Here is a 19779-nt window from a genome sequence, read left to right as displayed (position 1 = left end):
CTGTGCAACTTGGTCGTTTTGACTTTGAGAAAGGAGGAGTTAAGAATGACCATACTGCAATGCTATACTCACTGCTTCTTCTTTGCTTTGTCCAACTTCCTCTCTGCCCACTGAGAAGTGTACACAATGTGCCTGTTGGCACTGGCAAAGATGCTCTCACAGACAGCTTCTGAGGAAGTCATCAGAAGAAGAGAAATCCTTGCCACAGTGGCTAACATCTGAGGGGATTGGAAGGGAGGAAATGAATTCAATAGTTGGTTCTGGGAAAGACTGAACTGCTGGCAGACTTGAAGGTCGGGACACTTTAGAAAGTCAAGGTTGCCTAGACGCATTTCCTTTTCTGATAACCTTCATACTTATTATGTTGCAGGCTAAAACTTGGAGAGGTGCTTCCCTTCTGGCAGGACAGGTAAGTGACGCTGCTTCCCATTGTGTCTTTTGTTTGTAGGCAGGCTGCATTCTCGCCTGTCTAAATATTTACCTATTGTGTACCTCAAGAGATGAGAATTATTTAACGTCCCTCTCATGGCTAAACAACCTAGGCTTCGTCTTGCCTCTTGATGGTGGAACACTTGCTATGGCCCTGGCATTGTAGGGGACTTAGCTAGGTAGTCCCAACCCAAGCAAGTGACAAGGATACTACCTAATACCATTAGTATTTTGAGGTGCATTTGGAAAACCAACACTTGGGTGAAGTTATTGGCATATTTGACTTTCTTTTGAAGCTACCATTGAAGCTTCCAATTCTAAATAATATATCCAGAAGTACTAAGAAAAGCCTTCTCCCAGCTCCTTCCCTTATCGACATTCAAGCTCAAAGAATTAAACTCTTATTTCTGCCCTGACAGGTGTGGAACCCAAAGGAAGATGATAAGGTGTTAGGAGTCTAGACCCCTAGAGCACAGAACAATAACCCTCACAAATTTCATCTATCCTTGATCCTCTGGCGTGGATACTAAGAGAGCCACCCATGCGTTTTCACTTCCTTGTAAGTAGCATGGAAACATGCAATCTTGCCCTCTAAAATTCAGGTGAATTGCCATAAAGTTTTCGAAAACTCAAACAGAGCTGACAATGAACCATATTTATTCTTTTTATAAATGATTATGGATTATGTTGAGCCAGAAATCTTGTTGTCCATTGTCAGAACAAAACAAAACAAAACTAAGAATATTTTTGGTATTAAATGCAATGCCTTCCTTCATCTTGGAAACTGGGTGGTGTTGAGTTCATTTGAAGAAACATGACATGAGAGGTGATACGAAGAGAAGGTTCAGGAATCAGGCACACAGAACCCAACTCCTGTCCCTATCAATGTCCTGTGGGATACCTGGTGATGTTTATGGACCAAAATGTAGCTTGGCCTTTGTGTTGCTTTTTGTTGTCCAAGGAAATATGGAAGGAGCTGGTGGTCATGCGACATACATCACAAAATCCTCCAGAGCATTGACAATTGCAGGACAACTGGAAGGCTCAATACTGGGCACTGAAAGATGGAGAGGAACATACATGGAAGACAGGGAACAGGAGGAGGAAGTGTAAAGGCGGGTTAACATGAGGAGCATAGAATCGAAACCGCAAATTAGGATGTTGAAAAAATCTTATCTAGATAGGAAAAAAAGTCATTTTGCTTTCTTGAATGTTTTCTCTATTCTTACCAAATCTTTGTTGTAAAGATTAAATACATAAGTTCAGGGAACATTCACAGGTACCCGATTTGGGGCCAGTGACACCCACCAAAGGCAATGTGTTGACCTCTATTTTTCTCATATGGTGTCAAAGGGGAAAGGCTCTTTAATCCTGTCCTCTGTGTTTCCCCAGAACCTTTGACAGAATGAGCTACATGCCTCCTGCACAGTTTTGAACTTCCTTGTCAAGGCCCAGGAGTCTAGCTCTCTGGGTTTCACTTGGTAGGTGAAAACTCATGTGTTGAGCGAAGGCCTTTCTGGATCTATGATGACAACAGGTCTCTGAGGACGTTGACTGACTTGAACAGATGCGATCTGAGGTCCAGATATGAGGTCCTCGTGAGAACCATGAGGATTTCAGAGCCTGCCTTGCACTCTTCCCTCTTCAGAGAGGATGAGAACTGTGCAGTATGGCATCAGATTCTGAGATTTTTCAAAAAAGGCCTCATAACAGTACCCATACTTGGTTTGATACAATCTTCATTGCTTTCTATTTTCAAAGAGATAGAAATGATTCCAAGTGATAGGGAGACAACCTTTACTATAGGAGTAGGCACATATATCAGGTAGAGATGACTGTAGGTGCAAATGACGTACTCAAAAAATATGTAAGAACTGATGAATTCGAACGTGCTGCTCATTCCTAGTCTCCGGCGATGTACCCTTGCACATATGTGGTAAAGTGTCAGGAGGGGAGGTTAGGGCTCATGCCAGTAGTCCCAAGAATATTGGAGGACAAGGACTGCCCTCGCACTTTACCCAAAGTTGTGTAAAGGCTGACGTATAACTAATAATTAAAGGATCATTCAATTTATATAGAGGGAAAATTGAAATGGTCTTTCCTGCTGGAGGCTGGGTAAATTCTAGATAATAAATGCTAGGTGAGAAGCCAGGGCACCTGTTGGAGACATTCCCTAGTTTTATTGGTGTTCATCATTTATGTCTTAGCTGCCAAAATCTTCCAGAGCATGTTGTGTTTACCTATCTCTCTCTCGCATGGAAACCATCTCAGTTGATCCATCATGAGAAATGACAATTGGGCTTTGCTTTCTGTTATTTGTTGTTGTTGTTTCTGTTTTCCTCCTGGGTACATTCATCCTCTGATTGCCGCTCTCACACAGATGCAAATCATCTATTCTAACAAAATTTGCGTGTTACCCAAGATCTATGAAAACAACCATTCCTTTATGAAACAAGGAAAGATATTTCTAAAGAACATGTTGCTAGCTGGTAGACCCACAGTCCTGATAATGGATCAGATGCGCTAACTCTTCAAAGAAACAAGAAAGAACCACACACTGAATCTTCTTAACATCCTCATGATGAACACAATTAATTCAGAAATGACACACACATATATGTATATATATATATCTTACGACTAACAGACTTTTACGAAGCTGTAGCATAGGACTCTTGGTAACACTTGCTGGATACACAATTTCTAAAGCCATGGTTGAAGCTTGAATATCCAATCAAGGACATCATGTAATCTCAGATGTGTAGTACAACATACTCGATAAAAAGCAACCCAGTGTATTTGACCACGGGCTAGTCAGTTAGTGCGTAGAAAACATCTTCTTTTCATCAGATTTAACCTGAAGCATGGTAGATGATTCCAACGCTCTTCCAAGTGGAAGACTTGAGTTCCATGAATCGAGACATAGTAACATACATGTAGACAAAAAGGTACCTTTGGATTCCTCTCTCTTCCAAGATGAGGTAGCATGGCAGGGAAGAAATCTAAAGTCAATTATGGAACACTCTATTGGATAAACAAGGAGAGAATTCCATGCACAGAGGACAAATTTCAATGACACCCTGAAATCTCAAAGATACCATTGGGCTTACTGACTTTCACCTCTGTGCAACTTGGTCGTTTTGACTTTGAGAAAGGAGGAGTTAAGAATGACCATACTGCAATGCTATACTCACTGCTTCTTCTTTGCTTTGTCCAACTTCCTCGTTGCCCACTGAGAGGCATACACAATGTGCCTGCTGTCACTGGCAAAGATGCTCTCACAGACAGCTTCTGAGGAAGTCATCAGAAGAAGAGAAATCCTTGCCACAGTGGCTAAAATCTGAGGGGATTGGAAGGGAGGAAATGAATTCAATAGTTGGTTCTGGGAAAGACTGAACTGCTGGCTGACTTGAAGGTCGGGACACTTTAGAAAGTCAAGGTTGCCTAGACGCATTTCCTTTTCTGATAACCTTCATACTTATTATGTTGCAGGCTAAAACTTTGAGAGGTGCTTCCCTTCTGGCAGGACAGGTAAGTGACGCTGCTTCCCATTGTGTCTTTTGTTTGTCGGCAGGCTGCATTCTCGCCTGACGAAATATTTACCTACTGTGTACCACAAGAGATGAGAATTATTTAACGTCCCTCTCATGGCTAAACAACCTAGGCTTCGTCTTGCCTCTTGATGGTGGAACACTTGCTATGCCCCTGGCATTGTAGGGGACTTAGCTAGGTAGTCCCCACCCAAGCAAGTAACAAGGATACTACCTAATACCATTAGTATTTTGAGGTGCATTTGGAAAACCAACAGTTGGGTGAAGTTATTGGCATATTTGACTTTCTTTTGAAGCTACCATTGAAGCTTCCAATTCTAAATAATATATCCAGAAGTACTAAGAAAATCCTTCTCCCAGCTCCTTCCCTTATCGACATTCAAGCTCAAAGAATTAAACTCTTATTTCTGCCCTGACAGGTGTGGAACCCAAAGGACGATGATAGGGTGTTAGGAGTCTAGACCCCTAGAGCACAGAACAATAACCCTCACAAATTTCATCTATCCTTGATCCTCTGGCGTGGATACTAAGAGAGCCACCCATGCGTTTTCACTTCCTTGTAAGTAGCATGGAAACATGCAATCTTGCCCTCTAAAATTCAGGTGTATTGCCATAAAGTTTTCGAAAACTCAAACAGAGCTGAAAATGAACCATATTTATTCTTTTTATAAATGATTATGGATTATGTTGAGCCAGAAATCTAGTTGTCCATTGTCAGAACAAAACAAAACAAAACTAAGAATATTTTTGGTATTAAATGCAATGCCTTCCTTCATCTTGGAAACTGGGTGGTGTTGAGTTCATTTGAAGAAACATGACATGAGAGGTGATACGAAGAGAAGGTTCAGGAATCAGGCACACAGAACCCAACTCCTGTCCCTGTCAATGTCCTGTGGGATACCTGGTGATGTATATGGACCAAAATGTAGCTTGGCCTGTGTGTTGCTTTTTGTTGTCCAAGGAAATATGGAAGGAGCTGGTGGTCATGCGACATACATCACAAAATCCTCCAGAGCATTGACAATTCCAGGACAACTGGAAGGCTCAATACTGGGCACTGTAAGATGGAGAGGAACATACATGGAAGACAGGGAACAGGAGGAGGAATTGTAAAGGCGGGTTAACATGAAGAGCATAGAATCAAAACCGCAAATTAGGATGTTGAAAAAATCTTATCTAGATAGGAAAAAAAGTCATTTTGCTTTCTTGAATGTTTTCTCTATTCTTACCAAATCTTTGTTGTAAAGATTAAATACATAAGTTCAGGGAACATTCACAGGTACCCGATTTGGGGCCAGTGACACCCACCAAAGGCAATGTGTTGACCTCTATTTTTCTCCTATCTTGTCAAAGGGGAAAGGCTCTTTAATCCTGTCCTCTGTGTTTCCCCAGAACCTTTGACAGAATGAGCTACATGCCTCCTGCACAGTTTTGAACTTACTTGTCAAGGCCCAGGAGTCTAGCTCTCTGGGTTTCACTTGGTAGGTGAAAACTCATGTGTTGAGCGAAGGCCTTTCTGGATCTATGATGACAACAGGTCTCTGAGGAAGTTGACTGACTTGAACAGATGCAATCTGAGGTCCAGATATGAGGTCCTCGTGAGACCCATGAGGATTTCAGAGCCTGCCATGCACTCTTCCCTCTTCAGAGAGGATGAGAACTGTGCAGTATGGCATCAGATTCTGAGATTTTTCGAAAAAGGCCTCATAACAATACCCATACTTGGTTTGATACAATCTTCATTGCTTTCTATTTTCAAAGAGATAGAAATGATTCCAAGTGATTGGGAGACAACCTTCACTATAGGAGTAGGGACATATATCAGGTAGAGATGACTGTAGGTGCAAATGACGTACTCAAAAAATATGTAAGAACTGATGAATTTGAACGTGCTGCTCATTCCGAGTCTCCGGCGATGTACCCTTGCACATATGTGGTAAAGTGTCAGGAGGGGAGGTTAGGGCTCATGCCAGTAGTCCCAAGAATATTGGAGGACAAGGACTGCCCTCGCACTTTACCCAAAGTTGTGTAAAGGCTGACGTATAACTAATAATTAAAGGATCATTCAATGTATATAGAGGGAAAATTGAAATGGTCTTTCCTGTTGGAGGCTGGGTAAATTCTAGATAATAATGGCTAGGTGAGAAGCCAGGGCACCTGTTGGAGACATTCCCTAGTTTTATTGGTGTTCATCATTTATGTCTTAGCTGCCAAAATCTTCCAGAGCATGTTGTGTTTACCTATCTCTCTCTCGCATGGAAACCATCTCAGTTGATCCATCATGAGAAATGACAATTGGGCTTTGCTTTCTGTTATTTGTTGTTGTTGTTTCTGTTTTCCTCCTGGGTACATTCATCCTCTGATTGCCGCTCTCACACAGATGCAAATCATCTATTCTAACAAAATTTGCGTGTTACCCAAGATCTATGAAAACAACTATTCCTTCATGAAACAAGGAAAGATATTTCTAAAGAACATGTTGCTAGCTGGTAGATCTACAATCCTGATAATGGATCAGAGGCGCTAACTCTCCAATGAAACAAGAAAGAACCACACACTGAATCTTCTTAACATCCTCATTTTGAACATAATTAATTCAGAACTGACACACACATACATGTATATATATATATATATATATATATATATATATATATATATATATATATCTTACTACTAACAGACTTTTACGAAGCTGGAGCATAGGACTCTTGGTAACACTTGCTGGATACACAATTTCTAAAGCCATGGTTGAAGTTTGAATATCCAATCAAGGACATGATGTAATCTCAGATGTGTAGTACAACATACTTGAAAAAAAGCAACCCATGTGTATTTGACCACGGGCTAGTCAGTTAGTGCGTACAAAACATCTTCTTTTCATCAGATTTAACCTGAAGCATGGTAGATGATTCCAATGCTCTTCCAAGTGGAAGACTTCAGTTCCATGAATCGAGACATGGTAACATACATGTAGACAAAAAGGCACCTTTGGATTCCCCTCTCTTCCAAGATGAGGTTGCATGGCATGGAAGAAATCTAAAGTCAATTATGGAATACTCTGTTGGATAAACAAGGAAAGAATTCCATGCACAGAGCATAAATTTCAATGACACCCTGAAATCTCAAAGATACCATAGGGCTTACTGATTTTAACCTCTGTGCAACTTGTTCGTTTTGACTTTGAGAAACGAGGAGGAGTTAAGAATGACCATACTGCAATGCTATAGGCAGTGCCTCTTCTTTGCTTTGTTGAACTTCCTTGCTGCCCACTGAGAGGCATCCACACTGTGTCTGCTGGCACTGGCAAAGATGCTCTCACAGACAGCTTTTGAGGAAGCCATCAGAAGAAGAGAAATTTTTGCCACAGTGGCTAAAATCTGAGGGGATTGGAAGGGAGGAAATGAATTCAATAGTTGGTTCTGGGAAATACTGAACGGCTGGCAGACTTGAAGGTCGGGACACTTTAGAAAGTCAAGGTTGCCTAGACGCATTTCCTTTTCTGATAACCTTCATACTTATTATGTTGCAGGCTAAAACTTGGAGAGGTGTTTCCCTTCTGGCAGGACAGGTAAGCAGTGACGCTGCTTCCCATGGTGTCTTTTGTTTGTAGGCAGGCTGCAGTCTCCGCTGACTAAATATTTACCTACTGTGTACCTCTAGAGATGAGAATCATTTGACGTCCCTCTTATGGCTAAACAACCTAGGCTTCATCTTGCCTCTTGCTGGTGGAACACTTGTTATGGCCCTGGCATTGTAGGGGACTTAGCTAGGTAGTCCCAACCCAAGCAAGTGACAAGGATACTACCTAATACCATTAGTATGTTGATGTGCATTTGGAAAACCATTAGTTGGGTGAAGTTATTGGACTATGTGACTTTCTTTTGTAGCTACCCTTGAAGCTTCCAATTCTAAATAATATATCCAGAAGTACTAAGAAAAGCCTTCTCCCAGCTCCTTCCCTTATGGACATTCAAGCTCAAAGAATTAAACTCTTCTTTCTGCCCTAACAGGTGTGGAACCCAAAGGAATATGATAGGGTGTTAGGAGTCTAGACCCCTAGAGCACAGAACAATAACCCTCACAAATTTCATCTATCCTTGATCCTCTGGCGTGGATACTAAGAGAGCCACCCATGCGTTTTCACGTCCTTGTAAGTAGCATGGAAACTTGCAATCTTGCCCTCTAAAATTCAGGTGAATGGCCATAAAGTTTTCGCAGCCCCAAACAGAGCTGACAATGAACCATAATTATTCTTTTTATAAATGATTATGGATTATGTTGAGCCAGAAATCTAGTTGTCCATTGTTGGAAAAATCAAAACAAAACAAAACAAAACGAAGAATATTTTTGGTATTAAATGCAATGCCTTCTTTCATCTTGGAAACTGGGTGGATTTGAGTTCATTTGAAGAAACATGACATGAGAGGTGATAAGAAGAGCAGGTTCAGGAATCAGGAACACAGAACCCAGCTCCTGTCCCTGTCAATGTCCTGTGGGATACCTGGAAATGTATATGGACCAAAATGTAGCTTGGCTTGTGTGTTCCAATTTGTTGTCCAAGGAAATATGGAACGAGCTGGTGGTCATGTGACATACATCACAAAATCCTCCAGAGCATTGACAATTGCAGGACAACTGGAAGGCTCAATACTGGGCACTGTAAGATGGAGAGGAACATACATGGAAGAAAGGAACAGGAGGAGGAATCCTAAAGAAGGGTTAAGAGGAAGAGCATAGAATCAAAACCGCAAATTAGGATGTTGAAAAAATCTTATCTAGATAGGAACAAAGTCATTTTGCTTACTTGAATGTTTTCTCTATTCTTACCAAAATCTCTGTTGTAAAGATTAAGTACATAAGTTCAGGGAACATTCACAGCTACCCGATTTGGGGCCAGTGACACCCACCAAATGCAATGTTTTGACCTCTAGTTTTCTCATATGGTGTCAAAGGGGAAAGGCTCTTAAATCCTGTCCTCTGTGTTCCCCCACAACCTTTGACAGAATTAGCTACATGCCTCCTGCACAGTTTTGAACTTCCTTGTCAAGTCCCAGGAGTCTAGCTCTCTGGGGTTTCACTTGGTAGGTGAAAACTCATGTGTTGAGCGAAGGCCTTTCTGGATCTATGATGACAACAGGTATCTGAGGACATTGACTGACTTGAGCAGATGTGATCTGAGGTCCAGATATGAGGTCCTTGTGAGACCCATGAGGATTTCAGAACCTGCCTGGCACTCTTCCCTCTTCAGAGAGGATGAGAACTGTGCAGTTTGGCATTAGATTCTGAGATTTTTTGAAAAAGGACTCATAACAGTACCCATACTTGGTTTGATACATTCTTCATTGCTTTCTATTTTCAAAGAGATTGAAATGATTCCAAGTGATAGGGAGACAGGCTTTACTATAGGAGTAGGCACATATATCAGGTAGAGATAACTGTAGGTGCAAATGATATACTCAAAAAATATCTAAGAACTGATGAATTCGAACGTGGTACTCATTCCTAGTCTCGGTCGATGTACCCTTGCACATATGTGGTAAAGTGTCAGGAGCGGATTTTATGGCTCATGCCAGTAGTCCCAAGAATATTGGAGGACAATGACTGCCCTCGCCCTTTACCCAAAGTTGTGTAAAGGCTGACGTATAACAAATAATTCCAGGATCATTCAATTTAGATAGAGGGAAAATTGAAATGGTCTTTCCTGTTGGAGGCTGGGTAAATTCTAGATAACAAAGGCTAGGTGATAAGCCAGGGCACCTGTTTGAGACATTCCCTAGTTTTATTGGTGTTCTTCAAATATGTCTTAGCTGCCAAAATCTTCCAGAGCATGTTGTGTTTACCTAACTCTCTCTCTCGCATGGAAACCATCTCAGTTGATCCATCATGGAAATGACAATTGGGCTTTGCTTTCTGTTATTTCTTGTTGTTGTTTCTGTTTTCCACCTGCGTACATTCTTCCTCTTATTGCAGCTCTCACACAGATGCACATCATCTCTTCTAACAAAATTTGCGTGTTACCCAAGATCTATGAAAACAACTATTCCTTTAAAAAACAAGGAAAGATATTTCTAAAGAACATGTTGCTAGCTGGTAGACCCACAGTCCTGATAATGGAGCAGACACGCTAACTCTCCAATGAAACAAGAACGAACCACACACTGAATCTTCTTAATATCCTCATGATGAACATAATTAATTCAGAACTTACACACACACACACACATATATATATATATATATATATATATATATATATATATATATATCTTACTACTAACAGACTTTTAGGAAGCAGGAGGATAGGACTCTTGGTAACTCTTGCTGGATACACAATTTCTACAACCATGGTTGAAACTTGAATATCCAATCAAGGACATCATGTAATCTCAGATGTGCAGTACAGCATACTCTATTAAAAAGCAACCCATGAGTATTTGACCACAGGCTAGTCAGTTAGTGCGTACAAAACATCTTCTTTTCATCAGATTTAACCTGAAGCATGGTACATGATTCCAACGCACTTCCAAGTGGAAGACTTGAGTTCCATGAATCGAGACATGGTAACATACATGTAGACAAAAAGGCACCTTTGGATTCCCCTCTCTTCCAAGATGAGGTTGCATGGCAGGGAAGAAATCTAAAGTCAATTATGGAATACTCTTGGATAAACAAGGAAAGAATTCCATGCACAGAGCATAAATTTCAATGACACCCTGAAATCTCAAAGATACCATAGGGCTTACTGACTTTCACCACTGTGCAACTTGTTCGTTTTGAGTTTGAGAAACGAGGAGGAGTTAAGAATGACCATACTGCAATGCTATAGGCAGTGCCTCTTCTTTGCTTTGTTGAACTTCCTTGCTGCCCACTGAGAGGCGTCCACACTGTGTCTGCTGGCACTGGCAAAGATGCACTCACAGACAGCTTTTGAGGAAGCCATCAGAAGAAGAGAAATTTTTGCCACAGTGGCTAAAATCTGTGGGGATTGGAAGGGAGGAAATGAATTCAATAGTTGGTTCTGGGAAATACTGAACGGCTGGCAGACTTGAAGGTCGGGACACTTTAGAAAGTCAAGGTTGCCTAGACGCATTTCCTTTTCTGATAACCTTCATACTTATTATGTTGCAGGCTAAAACTTGGAGAGGTGCTTCCCTTCTGGCAGGACAGGTAAGCAGTGACGCTGCTTCCCATGGTGTCTTTTGTTTGTAGGCAGGCTGCAGTCTCGGCTGACTAAATATTTACCTACTGTGTACCTCTAGAGATGAGAATCATTTGACGTCCCTCTTATGGCTAAACAACCTAGGCTTCATCTAGCCTCTTGCTGGTGGAACACTTGTTATGGCCCTGGCATTGTAGGGGACTTAGCTAGGTAGTCCCAACCCAAGCAAGTGACAAGGATACTACCTAATACCATTAGTATGTTGATGTGCATTTGGAAAACCATTAGTTGGGTGAAGTTATTGGACTATGTGACTTTCTTTTGTAGCTACCCTTGAAGCTTCCAATTCTAAATAATATATCCAGAAGTACTAAGAAAAGCCTTCTCCCAGCTCCTTCCCTTATCGACATTCAAGCTCAAAGAATTAAACTCTTCTTTCTGCCCTGACAGGTGTGGAACCCAAAGGAAGATACTAGGGTGTTAGGAGTCTAGACCCCTAGAGCACAGAACAATAACCCTCACAAATTTCATCTATCCTTGATCCTCTGGCGTGGATACTAAGAGAGCAACCCATGCGTTTTCACGTCCTTGTAAGTAGCATGGAAACTTGCAATCTTGCCCTCTAAAATTCAGGTGAATTGCCATAAATTTTTCGCAGCCCCAAACAGAGCTGACAATGAACCATAATTATTCTTTTTATAAATGATTATGGATTATGTTGAGCCAGAAATCTAGTTGTCCATTGTCAGAAAAATCAAAACAAAACAAAACAAAACGAAGAATATTTTTGGTATTAAATGCAATGCCTTCCTTCATCTTGGAAACTGGGTGGATTTGAGTTCATTTGAAGAAACATGACATGAGAGGTGATAAGAAGAGAAGGTTCAGGAATCAGGAACCCAGAACCCGACTCCTGTCCCTGTCAATGTCCTGTGGGATACCTGGAAATATATATGGACCTAAATGTAGCTTGGCTTGTGTGTTCCAATTTGTTGTCCAAGGAAATATGGAACGAGCTGGTGGTCATGTGACATACATCACAAAATCCTCCAGAGCATTGACAATTGCAGGACAACTGGAAGGCTCAATACTGGGCACTGTAAGATGGAGAGGAACATACATGGAAGAAAGGAACAGGAGGAGGAATCCTAAAGTAGGGTTAAGAGGAAGAGCATAGAATCAAAACCGCAAATTAGGATGTTGAAAAAATCTTATCTAGATAGGAAAAAAGTCATTTTGCTTACTTGAATGTTTTCTCTATTCTTACCAAAATCTCTGTTGTAAAGATTAAGTACATAAGTTCAGGGAACATTCACAGGTACCCGATTTGGGGCCAGTGACACCCACCAAATGCAATGTTTTGACCTCTATTTTTCTCATATGGTGTCAGAGGGGAAAGGCTCTTCAATCCTGTCACTGTGTTTCCCCACCGCCTTTGACAGAATGAGCTACATGCCTCCTGCACAGTTGTGAACTTCCTTGTCAAGGCCCAGGAGTCTAGCTCTCTGGGGTTTCACTTGGTAGGTGAAAACTCATGTGTTGAGCGAAGGTCTTTCTGGATCTATGATGACAACAGGTATCTGAGGACGTTGACTGACTTGAGCAGATGTAATCTGAGGTCCAGATATGAGGACCTTGTGAGACCCATGAGGATTTCAGAGCCTGCCTGGCACTCTTCCCTCTTCAGAGAGGATGAGAACTGTGCAGTTTGGCATCAGATTATGAAATTTTTCGAAAAAGGCCTCATAAAAGTACCCATACTTGGTTTGATGCATTCTTCATTGCTTTCTATTTTCAAAGAGATTGAAATGATTCCAAGTGATAGGGAGACAGCCTTTACTATTGGAGTAGGCACATATATGAGGTAGAGATGACTGAAGGTGCAAATGATATACTCAAAAAATATCTAAGAACTGATGAATTCGAACGTTGTGCTCATTCCTAGTCTCGGTCGATGTACCCTTGCACATATGTGGTAAAGTGTCAGGAGCGGATTTTATGGCTCATGCCAGTAGTCCCAAGAATATTGGAGGACAATGACTGCCCTCGCCCTTTTCCCAAAGTTGTGTAAAGGCTGACGTATAACAAATAATTCCAGGATCATTCAATTTAGATAGAGGGAAAATTGAAATGGTCTTTCCTGTTGGAGGCTGGGTAAATTCTAGATAATAATGGCTAGGTGATAAGCCAGGGCACCTGTTTGAGACATTCCCTAGTTTTATTGGTGTTCTTCAATTATGTCTTAGCTGCCAAAATCTTCCAGAGCATGTTGTGTTTACCTATCTCTCTCTCTCGCATGGAAACCATCTCAGTTGATCCATCATGGAAATGACAATTGGGCTTTGCTTTCTGTTATTTCTTGTTGTTTTTTCTGTTTTCCACCTGCGTACATTCTTCATCTTATTGCAGCTCTCACACAGATGCACATCATCTCTTCTAACAAAATTTGCGTGTTACCCAAGATCTATGAAAACAACTATTCCTTTAAAAAACAAGGAAAGATATTTCTAAAGAACATGTTGCTAGCTGGTAGACCCACAGTCCTGATAATGGAGCAGACACCCTAACTCTCCAATGAAACAAGAACGAACCACACACTGAATCTTCTTAATATCCTCATGATGAACATAATTAATTCAGAACTTACACACACACACACACAGATATATATATATATATATATATATATATATATATATATATATATATATATACTACTAACAGACTTTTAGGAAGCAGGAGGATAGGACTCTTGGTAACTCTTGCTGGATACACAATTTCTACAACCATGGTTGAAACTTGAATATCCAATCAAGGACATCATGTAATCTCAGATGTGTAGTACAACATACTCTATTAAAAAGCAACCCATGAGTATTTGACCACAGGCTAGTCAGTTAGTGCGTACAAAACATCTTCTTTTCATCAGATTTAACCTGAAGCATGGTAGATGATTCCAACACACTTCCAAGTGGAAGACTTGAGTTCCATGAATCGAGACATGGTAACATACATGTAGACAAAAAGGCACCTTTGGATTCCCCTCTCTTCCAAGATGAGGTTGCATGGCAGGGAAGAAATCTAAAGTCAATTATGGAATACTCTTGGATAAACAAGGAAAGAATTCCATGCACAGAGCATAAATTTCATTGACACCCTGAAATCTCAAATATACCATAGGGCTTACTGACTTTCACCTCTGTGCAACTTGTTCGTTTTGAATTTGAGAAACGAGGAGGAGTTAAGAATGACCATACTGCAATGCTATAGGCAGTGCCTCTACTTTGCTTTGTTGAACTTCCTTGCTGCCCACTGAGAGGCGTCCACACTGTGTCTGCTGGCACTGGCAAAGATGCTCTCACAAACAGCTTTTGAGGAAGCCATCAGAAGAAGAGAAATTTTTACCCCAGTGGCTAAAATCTGAGGGGATTGGAAGGGAGGAAATGAATTCAATAGTTGGTTCTGGGAAATACTGAACGGCTGGCAGACTTGAAGGTCGGGACACTTTAGAAAGTCAAGGTTGCCTAGACGCATTTCCTTTTCTGATAACCTTCATACTTATTATGTTGCAGGCTAAAACTTGGAGAGGTGCTTCCCTTCTGGCAGGACAGGTAAGCAGTGACGCTGCTTCCCATGGTGTCTTTTGTTTGTAGGCAGGCTGCAGTCTCGGCTGACTAAATATTTACCTACTGTGTACCTCTAGAGATGAGAATCATTTGACGTCCCTCTTATGGCTAAACAACCTAGGCTTCATCTTGCCTCTTGCTGGTGGAACACTTGTTATGGCCCTGGCATTGTAGGGGACTTAGCTAGGTAGTCCCAACCCAAGCAAGTGACAAGGATACTACCTAATACCATTAGTATGTTGATGTGCATTTGGAAAACCATTAGTTGGGTGAAGTTATTGGACTATGTGACTTTCTTTTGTAGCTACCCTTGAAGCTTCCAATTCTAAATAATATATCCAGAAGTACTAAGAAAAGCCTTCTCCCAGCTCCTTCCCTTATGGACATTCAAGCTCAAAGAATTAAACTCTTCTTTCTGCCCTGACAGGTGTGGAACCCAAAGGAAGATGATAGGGTGTTAGTAGTCTAGACCCCTAGAGCACAGAACAATAACCCTCACAAATTTCCTAAGAGAGCAACCCATGCGTTTTCACGTCCTTGTAAGTAGCATGGAAACTTGCAATCTTGCCCTCTAAAATTCAGGTGAATTGCCATAAAGTTTTCGCAGCCCCAAACAGAGCTGACAATGAACCATAATTATTCTTTTTATAAATGATTATGGATTATGTTGAGCCAGAAATCTAGTTGTCCATTGTCGGAAAAATCAAAACAAAACAAAACAAAACGAAGAATATTTTTGGTATTAAATGCAATGCCTTCCTTCATCTTGGAAACTGGGTGGATTTGAGTTCATTTGAAGAAACATGACATGAGAGGTGATAAGAAGAGAAGGTTCAGGAATCAGGAACACAGAACCCGACTCCTGTCCCTGTCAATGTCCTGTGGGATACCTGGAAATGTATATGGACCTAAATGTAGCTTGGCTTGTGTGTTCCAATTTGTTGTCCAAGGAAATATGGAACGAGCTGGTGGTCATGTGACATACATCACAAAATCCTCCAGAGCATTGACAATTGCAGGACAACTGGAAGGCTCAATACTGGGCACTGTAAGATGGAGAGGAACATACATGGAAGAAAGGAACAGGAGGAGGAATCCTAAAGTAGGGTTAAGAGGAAGAGCATAGAATCAAAACCGCAAATTAGGATGTTGAAAAAATCTTATCTAGATAGGAATAGTCATTTTGCTTACTTGAATGTTTTCTCTATTCTTACCAAAATCTCTGTTGTAAAGATTAAGTACATAATTTCAGGGAACATTCACAGCTACCCGATTTGGGGCCAGTGACACCCACCAAATGCAATGTTTTGACCTCTATTTTTCTCATATGGTGTCAGAGGGGAAAGGCTATTCAATCCTGTCACTGTGTTTCCCCACCACCTTTGACAGAATGAGCTACATGCCTCCTGCACAGTTGTGAACTTCCTTGTCAAGGCCCAGGAGTCTAGCTCTCTGGGGTTTCACTTGGTAGGTGAAAACTCATGTGTTGAGCGAAGGTCTTTCTGGATCTATGATGACAACAGGTATCTGAGGACGTTGACTGACTTGAGCAGATGTAATCTAAGGTCCAGATATGAGGACCTTGTGAGACCCATGAGGATTTCAGAGCCTGCCTGGCACTCTTCCCTCTTCAGAGAGGATGAGAACTGTGCAGTTTGGCATCAGATTCTGAGATTTTTCGAAAAAGGCCTCATAAAAGTACCCATACTTGGTTTGATGCATTCTTCATTGCTTTCTATTTTCAAAGAGATTGAAATGATTCCAAGTGATAGGGAGACAGCCTTTACTATAGGAGTAGGCACATATATCAGGTAGAGATGACTGTAGGTGCAAATGATATACTCAAAAAATATCTAAGAACTGATGAATTCGAACGTGGTGCTCATTCCTAGTCTCGGTCGATGTACCCTTGCACATATGTGGTAAAGTGTCAGGAGCGGATTTTATGGCTCATGCCAGTAGTCCCAAGAATATTGGAGGACAATGACTACCCTCTCCCTTTACCCAAAGTTGTGTAAAGGCTGACGTATAACAAATAATTCCAGGATCATTCAATTTAGATAGAGGGAAAATTGAAATGGCCTTTCCTGTTGGAGGCTGGGTAAATTCTAGATAATAATGGCTAGGTGATAAGCCAGGGCACCTGTTTGAGACATTCCCTAGTTTTATTGGTGTTCTTCAATTATGCCATAGCTGCCAAAATCTTCCAGAGCATGTTGTGTTTACCTATCTCTCTCTCTCGCATGGAAACCATCTCAGTTGATCCATCATGGAAATGACAATTGGGCTTTGCTTTCTGTTATTTCTTGCTGTTGTTTCTGTTTTCCACCTGCGTACATTCTTCCTCTTATTGCAGCTCACACAGAGATGCACATCATCTCTTCTAACAAAATTTGCGTGTTACCCAAGATCTATGAAAACAACTATTCCTTTAAAAAACAAGGAAAGATATTTCTAAAGAACATGTTGCTAGCTGGTAGACCCACAGTCCTGATAATGGAGCAGACATGCTAACTCTCCAATGAAACAAGAACGAACCACACACTGAATCTTCTTAATATCCTCATGATGAACATAACTAATTCAGAACTGACACACACACACATACACACACACACACACACACACACACACACACACACACATATATATATATATATATATATATATATATATATATATATATATATATCTTACTACTAACAGACATTTAGGAAGCAGGAGGATAGGACTCTTGGTAACTCTTGCTGGATACACAATTTCTACAACCATGGTTGAAACTTGAATATCCAATCAAGGACATCATGTAATCTCAGATGTGTAGTACAACATACTCTATTAAAAAGCAACCCATGAGTATTTGACCACAGGCTAGTCAGTTAGTGCGTACAAAACATCTTCTTTTCATCAGATTTAACCTGAAGCATGGTAGATGATTCCAACGCTCTTCCAAGTGGAAGACTTGAGTTCCATGAATCGAGACATGGTAACATACATGTAGACAAAAAAGGCACCTTTGGATTCCCCTCTCTTCCAAGATGAGGTTGCATGGCATGGAAGAAATCTAAAGTCAATTATGGAATACTCTGTTGGATAAACAAGGAAAGAATTCCATGCACAGTGCATAAATTTCAATGACTCCCTGAAATCTCAAAGATACCATAGGGCTTACTGACTTTCACCTCTATGTAACTTGTTTGTTTTGACTTTGAGAAACGAGGAGGAGTTAAGAATGACCATACTGCAATGCTATAGGCAGTGCCTCTTCTTTGCTTTGTTGAACTTCCTTGCTGCCCACTGAGAGGCGTCCACACTGTGTCTGCTGGCACTGGCAAAGATGCTCTCACAGACAGCTTTTGAGGAAGCCATCAGAAGAAGAGAAATTTTTGCCCCAGTGGCTAAAATCTGAGGGGTTTGGAAGGGAGGATTTGAATTCAATAGTTGGTTCTGGGAAATACTGAACGGCTGGCAGACTTGAAGGTCGGGACACTTTAGAAAGTCAAGGTTGCCTAGACGCATTTCCTTTTCTGATAACCTTCATACTTATTATGTTGCAGGCTAAAACTTGGAGAGGTGCTTCCCTTCTGGCAGGACGAGAGGTGCTTCCCTTCTGGCAGGACAGGTAAGCAGTGACGCTGCTTCCCATGGTGTCTTTTGTTTGTAGGCAGGCTGCAGTCTCGGCTGACTAAATATTTACTTACTGTGTACCTCTAGAGATGAGAATCATTTGACGTCCCTCTTATGGCTAAACAACCTAGGCTTCATCTTGCCTCTTGCTGGTGGAACACTTGTTATGGCCCTGGCATTGTAGTGGACTTAGTTAGGTAGTCCCAACCCAAGCAAGTGACAAGGATACTACCTAATACCATTAGTATGTTGATGTGCATTTGGAAAACCATTAGTTAGGTGAAGTTATTGGTCTATGTGACTTTCTTTTGTAGCTACCCTTGAAGCTTCCAATTCTAAATAATATATCCAGAAGTACTAAGAAAAGCCTTCTCCCAGCTCCTTCCCTTATGGACATTCAAGCTCAAAGAATTAAACTCTTCTTTCTGCCCTGACAGGTGTGGAACCCAAAGGAAGATGATAGGGTGTTAGGAGTCTAGACCCCTAGAGCACAGAACAATAACCCTCACAAATTTCATCTATCCTTGATCCTCTGGCGTGGATACTAAGAGAGCAACCCATGCGTTTTCACGTCCTTGTAAGTAGCATGGAAACTTGCAATCTTGCCCTCTAAAATTCAGGTGAATTGCCATAAAGTTTTCGCAGCCCCAAACAGAGCTGACAATGAACCATAATTATCCTTTTTATAAATGATTATGGATTATGTTGAGCCAGAAATCTAGTTGTCCATTGTCGGAAAAATCAAAACAAAACAAAACAAAACGAAGAATATTTTTGGTATTAAATGCAATGCCTTCCTTCATCTTGGAAACTGGGTGGATTTGAGTTCATTTGAAGAAACATGACATGAGAGGTGATAAGAAGAGAAGGTTCAGGAATCAGGAACACAGAAACCAACTCCTGTCCCTGTCAATGTCCTGTGGGATACCTGGAAATGTATATGGACCAAAATGTAGCTTGGCTTGTGTGTTCCAATTTGTTGTCCAAGGAAATATGGAACGAGCTGGTGGTCATGTGACATGCATCACAAAATCCTCCAGAGCATTGACAATTGCAGGACAACTGGAAGGCTCAATACTGGGCACTGTAAGATGGAGAGGACATACATGGAAGAAAGGAACAGGAGGAGGAATCTTAAAGTAGGGTTAAGAGGAAGAGCATAGAATCAAAACCGCGAATTAGGATGTTGAAAAAATCTTATCTAGATAGGAACAAAGTCATTTTGCTTACTTGAATGTTTTCTCCATTCTTACCAAAATCTCTGTTGTAAAGATTAAGTACATAATTTCAGGGAACATTCACAGCTACCCGATTTGGGGTCAGTGACACCCACCAAATGCAATGTTTTGACCTCTATTTTTCTCATATGGTGTCAGAGGGGAAA

At 41.1% G+C, this 19779-nt stretch overlaps 5 non-coding genes across 5 annotated transcripts; all 5 read left to right on the top strand.

Annotated features, from left to right (window-relative positions):
* Positions 1-1947: 1947 nt before the first annotated feature.
* On the top strand, positions 1948-2012 carry LOC132647314 (small nucleolar RNA SNORD109A). The gene has a single exon (XR_009585682.1). It is a non-coding gene; the product is annotated as a small nucleolar RNA SNORD109A (small nucleolar RNA).
* A 3486-nt stretch (positions 2013-5498) lies between these two features.
* On the top strand, positions 5499-5563 carry LOC132647690 (small nucleolar RNA SNORD109A). Its single transcript, XR_009586036.1, has one exon. It is a non-coding gene; the product is annotated as a small nucleolar RNA SNORD109A (small nucleolar RNA).
* A 3538-nt stretch (positions 5564-9101) lies between these two features.
* Positions 9102-9166, top strand: LOC132647347 (small nucleolar RNA SNORD109A). The gene has a single exon (XR_009585715.1). It is a non-coding gene; the product is annotated as a small nucleolar RNA SNORD109A (small nucleolar RNA).
* A 3533-nt stretch (positions 9167-12699) lies between these two features.
* LOC132647668 (small nucleolar RNA SNORD109A) lies at positions 12700-12764 on the top strand. Its single transcript, XR_009586014.1, has one exon. It is a non-coding gene; the product is annotated as a small nucleolar RNA SNORD109A (small nucleolar RNA).
* A 3508-nt stretch (positions 12765-16272) lies between these two features.
* Positions 16273-16337, top strand: LOC132647766 (small nucleolar RNA SNORD109A). The gene has a single exon (XR_009586109.1). It is a non-coding gene; the product is annotated as a small nucleolar RNA SNORD109A (small nucleolar RNA).
* Positions 16338-19779: the final 3442 nt, after the last annotated feature.

Source organism: Meriones unguiculatus, chromosome 14 (genome assembly GCF_030254825.1).
Source record: "Meriones unguiculatus strain TT.TT164.6M chromosome 14, Bangor_MerUng_6.1, whole genome shotgun sequence".
NCBI lineage: Eukaryota > Metazoa > Chordata > Mammalia > Rodentia > Muridae > Meriones > Meriones unguiculatus.
Note: the sequence above shows the minus strand (reverse complement) of the source record. Positions and strands in the feature narration are given on the sequence as shown.